The sequence below is a fragment of the Pteropus medius genome, unplaced genomic scaffold (assembly GCF_902729225.1).
Source record: "Pteropus medius unplaced genomic scaffold, Ma_sr-lr_union100, whole genome shotgun sequence".
NCBI lineage: Eukaryota > Metazoa > Chordata > Mammalia > Chiroptera > Pteropodidae > Pteropus > Pteropus medius.
In genome coordinates, this window is record NW_024352000.1 from 50,879 (window position 1) to 62,170 (window position 11,292).

Below are 11,292 nucleotides of genomic sequence, written 5' to 3' on the forward strand. Positions count from 1 at the left end.
TGATATAAAGCTTCTTCTAAAAATTAAATCTGGTTAAGTAAAAAAGAAGAATGCATATAAATTAAATAAAAACATTATGAGTCGCCGCGGTTCCCGGGTGTGGCCCCAAACGGAGCGCGTGAGCGCCCGCAGCCCGCAGCCCCGGCCTCGGGGGCCGGAGCGGGCCAGCCGGGCCGGCGAGCGGCTCTGCCGCCCTCTACGCCCCAGGAGCTCGGTCCTCGAGGCGCCGCCTATGGAGCTGGCTTGTGCTGATCCCACGGCAGCCGGCCCTCTCCCTCCCTCTGTAACTCAGGGCGTCCGGGCTGCAGAGAGGCCCCCTGCGTGGTGACAGATGTCCCTGCTCCCCTGGCCCCGGCCTGCGGGAGGCAGCGCTTTCCGACAGAAGGGTCATTAAACAGCGCAGGCCGCAGCGGCTCCCCACCCGCTCCTTCACCTGCGTCCGGTGCGGGCCACGTGCCGCGGTCTGTCACCCCAGGCCCGCTCACAGTGCGGGTTCATGCTCTCACGTGGGTCGTACACGGGACAGGTTGGCAGGTCGGGCCGAGGGTCTGAAATGCAGAACAATGCAGGTGCTGGGGGGTCCCCGAGTGCGGGGGGACGCAGGGCCTCAGGGGTCGACGGGGCCTGGAGGACCCCCGAGCCAGAGGGATCAGGAGAGAGCCACAGGGGATCGAGGGGCCCGAGGGGCCCATGGTGGGCAGTGGGGACCGCGTGGGGCCACGGGGGTCACGGGACCGCGGGGAGCACTGGCGGTTGTTGGAACCCGGAGGGGTGCGGGGGGTGCAGAGGTCACAGGAGCACGGCCGTGGTAAAGGAGGCTGCGTGCGGCTCCGGGCCGACCACACCGTCCATACTGCCTGCTGCCCACCAGCCAAGGCGCCCAGAGGCGCCCGTGCCTCCAAGACCTCGGCCACCGGCCCGCCGCCTGCTCCCTGCGCCCCGCCCGCCCGGCAGTCACGAGGAAACGATACGGTCGATGTGAGAAACGAGAGATGAACCTCGAAGAGAGAAAACCGGACGATCGCACTGCCCCAGCCGCCGGCGTGAGACCGGCCGGGAGTGCGCGGGAGTGCGCGGGAGTGCGCGCGGAGACGACCTGCGTGCGGCGTGTCACCTGGGGGCGCTGGCGGCCGGGAGTGCGCGCGGAGACGACCTGTGTGCAGCGTGTCACCTGGGGGCGCTGGCGGCCGGGAGTGCGCGCGGAGACGACCTGCGTGCAGCGTGTCACCTGGGGGCGCTGGCGGCCGGGAGTGCGCGCGGAGACGACCTGCGTGCAGCGTGTCACCTGGGGTCCCACTGCAGGTGCAGATGGTGGTCCGGGCCCAGGGCTTCCGCACACCCTCTGAGAGAGATGACCTTGAACAAGTGGGAGCTCGTCGCCTGCAAAGAGGCCGACGAACACACAGACGGAGGAAGTGGGTCCCCGCCGGGGCCGTCCGCCGCGGGGACCACAGCGCTGACTTCCACACGCGGTCCGGGCTGGACGCCGGGCGAGGCCGCGCGGGAAGCTCCTGCAGCACCCCTGCCCCCGGCGCCTCGGTTTCCCCGCGTGGAGCTCAGGCGAGCGGCCCGTAGAGCTGCCCCAGGGTCCAGCTCCCCACACGGGCAGGACCTTCGGTGGCCGCCTTTGTGTCTGGCCGTCTCGGGCTGTGCACTGAGGAACGCCCCTCCCAGAACACCGCCTCACTGCCCGCCAGCTGCCCGACACACCGTCATCGGGGTGGCGGTCCTCTGGGGACAGAGGGGGCCCCAAAAGTGTGACCCTGCGGACAGAGGCGGCAGCCCGCGCTGTGCCCATCGGGCCATCCTTGCTCACGCAGGGCCAAGCGGGGCTGCAGGGGACAGAGGGTAGGCCTCAGGGCCCCTGTGCTGCCCTGGCCGCCCCGGGAAGCCCTGCCCTCAGCCTCCAGCTGCCCCTGGTCCCTGGCTGGAGACAGTGCTGCCCCTGAGGGGCGGAGAGGGGCGTGGCCACCGCACCCGGAGTCTGAGCGACATGGAGCGGCCTTGGCGGACGCACAGTCAGATCACAGCCTCCGGGAGGCCCGGGGTGCGGCGCCTCTGGGGCCTCTGCCGACAGCCCTGGGGGCTCCCCGCCCCCCCGGACCTCAGCACTGACTCTGACCTTCCACCAGTGCAGAGGGGTCCCGGGGACGGCGGGCACCCGTGTGGACCACGAGCTCCCTGCCTCCACCCTGGGGGCTGCTGAGCCCGTGGCACTGGGAACCCGGGCCAGGAGGGGCATCTAGCTTGGGCCCTGCGGGTTCCCTCGGTCACCGTGGACCCCTGGGACGCAGGACCCGGAAAGCCCCCCAGGTGACATGGACGGGGCCTCTGGCGTGGGCGGGCGAGTCTGAGGGTACAGGAGCCACAGCGCCCACGGCTCCGTCTCCACGAATCACACGAACCGGCTTTTGATGCTGAAGCGGGTAAAACGAACCCCGCAAACTGAGGGCTGGAGAGAGGGCCGACGCGTCCGGGCTCCGGCCGGGCTCCGGGCCGCCGTCTCCCTCGGCCGGTCGGACACGGCCCTGCGTAAGCAGCGGGGCAGCAGGCTCTCCCGCGGGACAGGAGCTCGGCGGCGGACCTGCCGCCACTCACTTCTGCCCAGCACCCCTTGTGCTTGCCACCCGGCCTCCAGCAGCGACCCCACTGCCATCCATCTGCCATCCATCTCGGGGCGACTGGTCACGTGACACCAGCGCCCCCAGCCCGGCATGGCTCGCTCACGCAGTCCGCGTGCCACCGGAGCTGTTAGCACGCTCCAGCCTAGCAACCGGTGACACAGGACACTGGTATGTGCCCCTTGACAATGTACAAACAGGCCTGACAGGGTTTCCTGACAGGGTCTCCGACGCTTCGTGCCGCTCACCCTTCTCGCGACCATTACAGCCTCGCGTTATTTTTCAACTGTTCTCAGCGAGTGTGACATTCGGTTCAGAGAATTGAACGTCAGCACGAAACCCACACGGCCCGACGCCGGGGAGGCCCTCCGTTCGCTCTCAGGGTGCCAGAGAACAAGCCCGTCCCCCATGCCCCCTGCGCCTCCTCGGACAGGGGCTTGGCGCTCCGCCCGAGGCCAGGCCAGGCCAGCCGTCCTACTCAGGGAGGGGCGCGGGGTCTCTCAAAGTGAGCTGTGTCTGCTGAGTGAGGAGTGACCTGCACCCTCAACGGAAGAATCAACTAACTAGTAGGTGAAGCAAACATTTTAAGGTTCCACGTAGACACTGGGCAGAAACCTGTTTTCGTTTATTTTTCTTATGCCCATGCGCTTGTCCATCCATGTGCCCCACTGTCACGGAGATTCACCTTCAGGGACGTCACCCAACAGCAGCGTGGACACCCCGTTATCAGTGATGCCGCAGCGGGCATGCTCGGTGCTGCGTCTGGGCTGGTCCCCGGAAACCACACACACGCAATGAGGGTTGATCAAAACCCAGCAACGGAGCACGCGGACGCCCATGGCAACAGCAGGCACGGCAGAGGCCTGAGTTGGAAAAGCATTTTTCCTCTCTGTCCTCACATTTCTTAGTTTTAAACGAGGGCATAATTGTTCCAATTGAGCTGTTTTGATATATCGATTCTTTTTTTTTTTTCGAGAGGCCATACTCTAGGTATTCTTTTGGTCACCAAGTGGTGAGATCAAGCACGCCACAGCCTCCAAGGCAAGCCAGCCGTGGGGCAGCTGTGCTCGGTGGCAGCCGCCAAGGCCCACGCCAGAGCCTGAGGCCCTGCCATTCAGGGAGCCAAGCGCTTTGTCAGTGAGCGGGAGGAAATGCTCTGACAGCAAAATCGGGCCTTTGCAGTGGCCCAAGGCCTCGGTCCTGCTGCACAATGACAGGCCCACAGCTCAGCTACTTGAGACGATCGCACGAAATGAGGGTGTTGCTACAGTGTTAGACTTTGGATATTTATTGGCAAGCCCTGCACTCCTATGATTAATCACACATTGGAAATTGACTGCAACGCAGCAGAAGCAAAGTTTTCAGTTATCCTCATATAATAAATTGAAGCTCTATCCCTAAGCAGAATTGTCTTCAAGGCTCCAATTTGCCTTGTTAAAAGTGTTGTTTATATAGTAGTTAGCAAAAATGCAAGTAATTACGCACGGAACTCATTCTGAGCAATTCTTTATTCCCCCCATTCCTTATTGGGTTTCCATCTTCATTACGCGATATTTTGGTTGATCTCAGCAGAAACCTGACGAGTGAGACGTGGCCAGGACCTGCAGCTCGGTGACTCTGGAGACTCGCAGAGAACATCTGGTCGGGGCCCAGGGCCAGCCGGGGCTCGGCCTGCGGGGCCGCGGGCTGCGTTTTCGCGAGGCCGGGGCCGGAACGGCGTGTGTCGCGTCTCACCTCGCAGACCAGCATTCACCTCCGGAGAAGGTCTCCGTCTCCGTCTCTACTTACTCGTTTCGAGCGGGAGCGCGTCTCGTGCACACGTGGGGGGTGGCAGCCACATCTGTTTTGGTTGCTGCAGCCAGAGGGACTTCATTTCGTAAATATCCTCCGCGTGGGGAACACGGCTTTCGGAATGCAAATCGTGCTTCGGTGAGTAAACGTTTTAGTGGTGGCGAGCCCCCCAGAGCAGCAGAGCAGAGGGGTGCTGGGGCCGGGGGGCGCTCCGTCCTCGGGGATCCGGTGCGGGTTCGGGCGGAGGGAGGGCCGGCCGGAAGGTTCCAGCTGGACAGGAAACCACGGGTGAGCGCGGCGCTGGGAGGGAGCCCCCCGGCACCCCTGCTTCCCAGAGGCTGCTGCTTGCTCTCCGCAGATCAGACACCTCATCCATATCTATCAAGAGAGACCTAATTATAGAGCTCGGAGATTTTAATGGCGCAGGAAAATTTAAATGCAGTGGAAAATATGAATATTCCTAAGCCAGCAGTCAAAATACAAAATGATTGGCTTCAGAATCAATGAATTATAATTTCGGAGCATGTCCTCAGAGGTGGGGCCCCCTCCCAGTAAGGATTTTGTGCATGAGGCGAGCAGGTGCTAACGAACCCTACTTGCGTTTTGCTGGGCAGGGCCTCATGCTCCGTGGTGCCACCGCCTCGGCGGGTGCCCCAGGCTCTAGCAGATTGCAGGGGACAATGAGAAAAATCCTGGGGCCCAGGGCGAGGAGCGCCTGCTCCAGGGAGCCAGCTACTTGTCTGCACCCTCCCCTCAGAAAGCTGCTGCCGCTCATGCCCGAACCCACGACTCAAAGCCACACGGGCCTCTCGCCCGAAGCCTTCCCCGCAGGCGCAGCTCGCGGGCCCCGGGGGGCGTGCCGCCCTGGCCCCGGGCACCCCGTGCGCTGGGCTGCTTCCCTGTAGAGCACCCCTATATCTTCACCTGAGCAGGAGATACAGAGGCGCCCCAGCTGCTGTCCACGCAGCCCTCAAACTGGAGAGTCATCCCATAAATCCCGTTTTATTTTATGGACAAATAAATGCTGAGGTGAAATATCCCAGGCCCGGCGCGTGGGCTTGCGGGGGGGCGGAGCCGTGAGAGCGGCTGGGACGTTAATTAACGGCGCGCGGGAAGGAGGCCGGGGGAGGGGGCGGTACAGGAGAGAAACGCCGTCCTTCGGATTGATGGGGACGGGCCTCCCTCGTTCTCTGCCATCATCAGCCGATTAGGCCCTGATGGCCGTGAGGATGCGCGGGAGCAGTCCGCATGGGGACGCCCTTCGGGTCCCCCGCTAATTGAGATGATGGTCCCTTGCAATTACTGCGTGAGTGGGCGGGAGGGGGGCCGGGGCTGAGGCAGCCGCGCCGAGCCGTCCTGTCCCCGGAGACCACGGCCGCCCGAACCCCCGCCAGCCCATCTCCACGCGGAGCCCGCCGCTCGGCCTGTCGGGCGGGATGAGGCAGCTTTCCGTTTACCCCGTGAGCGCCCTCCAGCTGCGCTGCGACCCCCCGACCCCCGGGAGGGCCCCTCGTGATCCTGGGCTCGAAGGGTGTTGCTGAGTCCGCTCCTCCGGCCCCTGCTCACCACGGGCGAAACCTGGGTCCCGCCCCCGAGGCTCTGGGACAGCAGACGGCAGGACCCGGGTTTCTGGGCAGCCAGACCCTGCACCCGCGAAGCCGACAGAGACGGATGTCCAGCAGCATCGGCGACCGTGGCCGGGCCACACGGAGGAGGGCGGCCTCTGAGCCCCGTGGCAGAGGCCGAGTTTTCTGCTCACAAGCTCCACTGGCAGCAGTCGTGGCCGCGGCGAGCCAGCAGGAAGGACAGTCCGGCGTGGCCTCTGCTGGAACATTTTTAGAGACCCACACGCACTGTCCTCGGGGCTGGAAACCGCCCACCACAGGCGCATCGGACGGGGGCGGAGCCTGACGCATCTGAGCGACTTCGTAAGGGCCGCAGACGTTCCCAGGCACTTGCCATCCATGGTCACATTGAATGGCCTCGTGCCTTCCTTAGTGCCACTCGGGCAGAGGACGGCAGCTCAGAGACACAGCAAGGGCAGTGCCCGCAGCCTGGAGGAGCGTCCGGCCGCACTGCCAGCCTGGAGCCCGGCTTCCCCGTGCACCGCACGGGCCTCGCGCCCCAGCCCCGGCTCACCCCGCAGAAACGAGCACGCGCCGGAGCCCGCGCTCCGGGCTCAGCATCTGTCACTGACTCTCACTGCTGTCGTGGCTGCTAAGGGGCTGTCAGCTGTCTTTCTTCAAGTGCAGGCCCCCAGCAGCGGGAGGGAACGTGACTTCTGCTCCCTGTCACGAGAGCGCGAAGCGCTTTCTCACTCACTGGCCCCACCGCCCCGCCTGTCATGTCTGGCCTGACGGGTGACAAATCCACTCACAAGACTCAGCTTGCTAAGTGGCACTGGCCTTTTGTTCCCTGACATCTTTCCAGACCCTTGAAGGGATTAGAACTGGATTAGTCTGCGACGAGCAGGCTCTGCCGTTATCACCTGTTTCTAGGACGATGACATTATCCAGTGTGGCCCATAAGGGGCTCCCCTCACACAGGAGCTTCTAGCTCTTTGATCTGGGTTGCAGGCAACTTATCTTACGTCTGATGGACGCCCAGTGGGAAGGGAGGAGGTCCCACGGTCCCCCGCCGTGCAAGGCCGGTGGCGGACTTCGAACCCAAGGCTGGCCTGCCGCCTCCCGCGCTGGCCTCCTCGCCTTGCCTTTCGCATGCACAGCACTCGAAAGTTTGCAGCGCTCCCTGCCACTTGGCAACTCACTTGATCGGCAAACTGTCTGAGCTGGGCCCGGTTCAGGCCCTTCCCGCGGCGAGGGCACGGGGCACAGGCTCGGGGAAGCCAGGCGCTTGCCAGCACGTGCGTCGTTTTTAAGACAGAGCGGGGGTTTGACTCGGCCCATCTGGAAAGGCCCAGGCCTTGCCCTGTGGCCAGAAGCCGCCCACGACCCGCCCTCCACCCAGCGGCCTCCGCCCAGCAGCTTCCCAGCGGCAGAGGGTCCAGGAGGTCCCGGGCCCAAGCCCCCTCCTAAGTCCTAAAGTCAGCGACCATGCGCCGTGCTTTTGCTTGGCCGCCCTCACTGAGGCGCGACCTGCACACCGTGCGGCCTGTTCTGAGTGCGCCCGCCAGGCCCCGAGTCTGGTGAAAGGTATGCGGCTGTGGAAGCAGCACACCGGTCAGATTAAGGGTGTTCCCATCACTCCCCAAGTGCCTTTACGCCCCTGCAGCCAAGCCCCTCATCCCCTCCGCAGCCCCCGGCGATGCGCTGGCGGCTGCGTCACCTCAGTGCCGCCTTTTCCGGAATTTCGCGGACGACGAGTCACGGCATCTGCTCTTGTGCCGCTGCTTCTCCTCAGCACGAAGCTTTGAGACGTAGCCACGTCGCTGTGCGTTTCGTTAGTTTGTCCTTTTTTACGACCCAGTGGGATTTCGCCATGCGGATGTGTCAGCGTTTTCTAAGCCCGGTGTGGACGTTTAAGTAGTTTCCAGTTTGAGGCCGCTGGAACGAAGCCACTGAAGCATCAGGTGCAAGTCTCTGTCTTGCCCTGTGCTTTCACCGATCCTGAGCAAACACCCAGGAGCGGGCCGCCTGGGCCACATGGTAAACGTACATAAAGTTTCAGAGAGGCCGGCTGCATCGCCATCGGTGACGTAGGACCTGCGGTGGCGGCAAACCCGCCCGGACGCTCGGGGTTGCTGGCTCGAGAAGCCGACCGTCGTGCGGGGCGTGCAGCCACCCCGCCGAGGTTCACCGGCACGTCCCTGACAACTGAGATGGTGCGTGTCTCCCCGCGTGTAAAACGTCTGGCAGCCACCTAACCGCTTGAGTGAACGGTCCGTTCACATCTTTTGCTCATTTTTAAATTGGGTTGCTGTCTGCGGCCACGCCACCCTGAACAAGCCCGATCCCATCTGATCTCGGAAGCCGAGCAGCGTCGGGCCTGGTGAGTACTTGGATGGGAGACCACCCAGGAAGACCAGGTGCTGTAGGCGTAAAAAATAAAAAAATAAGGGACTATAAACTGACAAGGTCCTTGCAGTCTGTGCGGTCGACCACTGTTAATTACTTAACTATAAATAAATACATAAAAATAAAAACTAAATCGGGGTGCTGCGTGTCGTCTGACGTCGGCGCCGGACCAGCTCCCGACGCGCTCTGGGTGACGGTCCCTCCAGATGTGCGTTTAACGGATATTTCCCCCCAGTCGAGGGCTTATCTTTTCCTTTTCTTCACTGTATCTTTCAAGAGGTAAAGGTTCTTAATTTGGGCACATTCAGTTTATTATTTTTTTCGTTTACGGTTTGTGTTTTTTCGTGTCTTATCTAAAAGTCTTTGCCTAGCCCAATGTCAGAGAGACTTTCCTCTCTATTTTCTTCCAGAAGGGTCGGTTTTGGGGTACAGGGTGAGGTGAGAGGTGAGGTTTGTATTTTCCATATGGATGTATAATTATTTCAGCAGATCTTTCGCAAAGATCCTCTTCCCCATCAGATAACCTCGGGACCCTGGTCGACATCCCACTGACTGTGCGATCGCGCGCCCGTCCCTGACCCGCGCTGCCCACCCCATCGGTCTGCACGTTTCCGCCCCTGCTCCCTGGTCTTGATCACTGCGGCTTCGTGGCGATTCTTAAAATGGAGTAGTTTAATTTCTCTGACATTTGCTTTCGAAATCGTTTTTATTTTTATAGGGCTTCTATAGTTCTATATAAATTTTAGACTCAGCTTATTAATTTTTTACATCACGTGCAGGGATTTTGATCGGAATTCTAGGCCAATTTGAGGAAAAGTGAAATATTAATGTTGAGTTTTCTGATTCTTAAACATGGAACATCCTTTAATTTACGTCTTTTCTATTTTATCTCAGCAATAATTTGTAATGTTCGGCATATAGAATAAGCCTCGCACAAAGTTCACTTTATCCCTCATTAATATTATTGATAGTATTATTATATTTTTTAAAATTTACTTTATTCATGTTTGTTTTATATTTTTATATATGGACCTTATTCCCTGCCACATGGCTAAACTCATTTATTCATCCGATCTTACTTTGTAGATTTTTTTCCGTTTTCTTTGTAGATTTTTATATTATCTGCATGCCTTTTCTTTTTTTTGACGTACTGGAAGGGGCCTCTAGCACAAATCTGAATAAAAGTGGTAAAAAGAGACATTCTTGTCTTCCTCTTAATCTCAGGGGAGGCATTTCCAATCTTTCATCCCTTAAGCTTGCTAATTTTTTACTATGACTCGGTACTGAGTTCTGTCAAATACTTTCTCTGCATATTTTGAGATGATACATTCAGATGTGTAGTGACACAACACATGTGTTTCTAGAAAGTATCATTCCATTCATAATGCTGCAGGGAAAACCACAGGGCTCATGGGGCTTATGGGGAAACACCCCAACACCCCAAACCTTCATCAGAGACACACACACACAAAAATAGAAAGTTAATAAAAATGGTAGCATGGTTTTACACATGTGAAATGGTTAAGAAATGCTAACATGGCACTCGGCCTTGAAGAAGACCTAACGTGGGCTTGCGGAACTGGGTCTCAGAGAGTCGTAGCTTAGGAGTTAATGGGGAGCTGTGGGGGGAAGGTCTCTGAAACCGGGTGGGCTCACGACGCATGCGCTAAACCGCAGTGGTCGGTGGACGCGTGAGGTGTGTGCCTGCCGTGCGCCCGCTGTGCGTTCCAGCTGGGCGCAGCCTCTGCGTTCTCCGAGTGCTTCTCACGGACACAACTGTGCACAAGCAAGCACACCACTCACATGCTGCTCAAACTGTTCCTAATATGTCACTTGTGTAGAAACAAATGGAAATTTCAAAACAGGTAAAAGCAGAACTGACTATATATGGCTTTTTTCTTTTTTTAATAAGGTAAATTGCACTCATTATTTTTTTAATGTTGGACTAGTCTACCATTCCTTGGATAAGCCGCATTTAGTCGTGATGTGTTATCATCGTATTTGTATTTTGCTGGATTTGATTTGCTGAGATTTTGTTAAGGATGCTTCATGCATATTTATGAGCTGTGTTGATGTGTAGTTCTCTTTAATGGCAAAGTCTTTGTCTGGCTTTCATATCAGGTTCATGCTGGCCACGTAAAACGAGTCCGGACGGGTTCCTCTTCCTGTACTTTCTGGGCTGTTTGTGCAGAATTTATATGGCCGATTTCCTAAACGGGTGTTAGAATTCATCATCGAAACCACCTGGGCCTGAGGGTTCCTTCGTCGGAAGTTTTACAATTATGAATTAAACTACTTTACCAGACACAGGGCTCTTCGAGTTCTCTGTTTCTTCTTGAGTGCGCTTTAGTCCTGTGCAGTGTTCAAGGAATCTGTCGATTTCATAGAAGTTGTTGGATTTCCCGACACAGTTATTCGTAACATCCCCTTTGCCCCTTTTAATGCCCATAGGATACATAGTAACACCCCTTCTTTAACTTCCGATATTGGTAACTTATGTGTATCTCCTTATTTATTGATAGATCAGTCTGTTTAGAGTTTTATCAATTTTATCGATTTTTTAAGGATCCCGATTTTGTCTTTATAGATTTCCTCAGGTGCCTGTACGTATCTATTTCATTAATGCCTAATCTTTATTATTTCCTTTCTTTCCGCTTACTTCGGGTTTCGGTTGTTGTTTTTCTACTTTCTTCGAGTGAAAATTAAATCATTGATTTTAGGCCATCTTTTTAGATACAAACATTCTGTGTCGTAAATTTCCCTTAATCACTGTGGTAACTGGAACCCACATAGTTTGACATGCAGCAGTCCCCCCTTATCTGCAGGGGACACATTCCAAGACCCGCCGTGGGTGTCTGAAACTGTGGATAGCACCGAACCCTCTCTTGTACTGTTTTTCTGTACAT

The 11,292-nt window shown here is 58.0% G+C and overlaps 1 pseudogene; it reads left to right on the forward strand.

Moving 5' to 3' along the window:
• Window positions 1-8,290: 8,290 nt before the first annotated feature.
• Window positions 8,291-8,409, forward strand: LOC120589176 (uncharacterized; annotated as a pseudogene).
• Window positions 8,410-11,292: the final 2,883 nt, after the last annotated feature.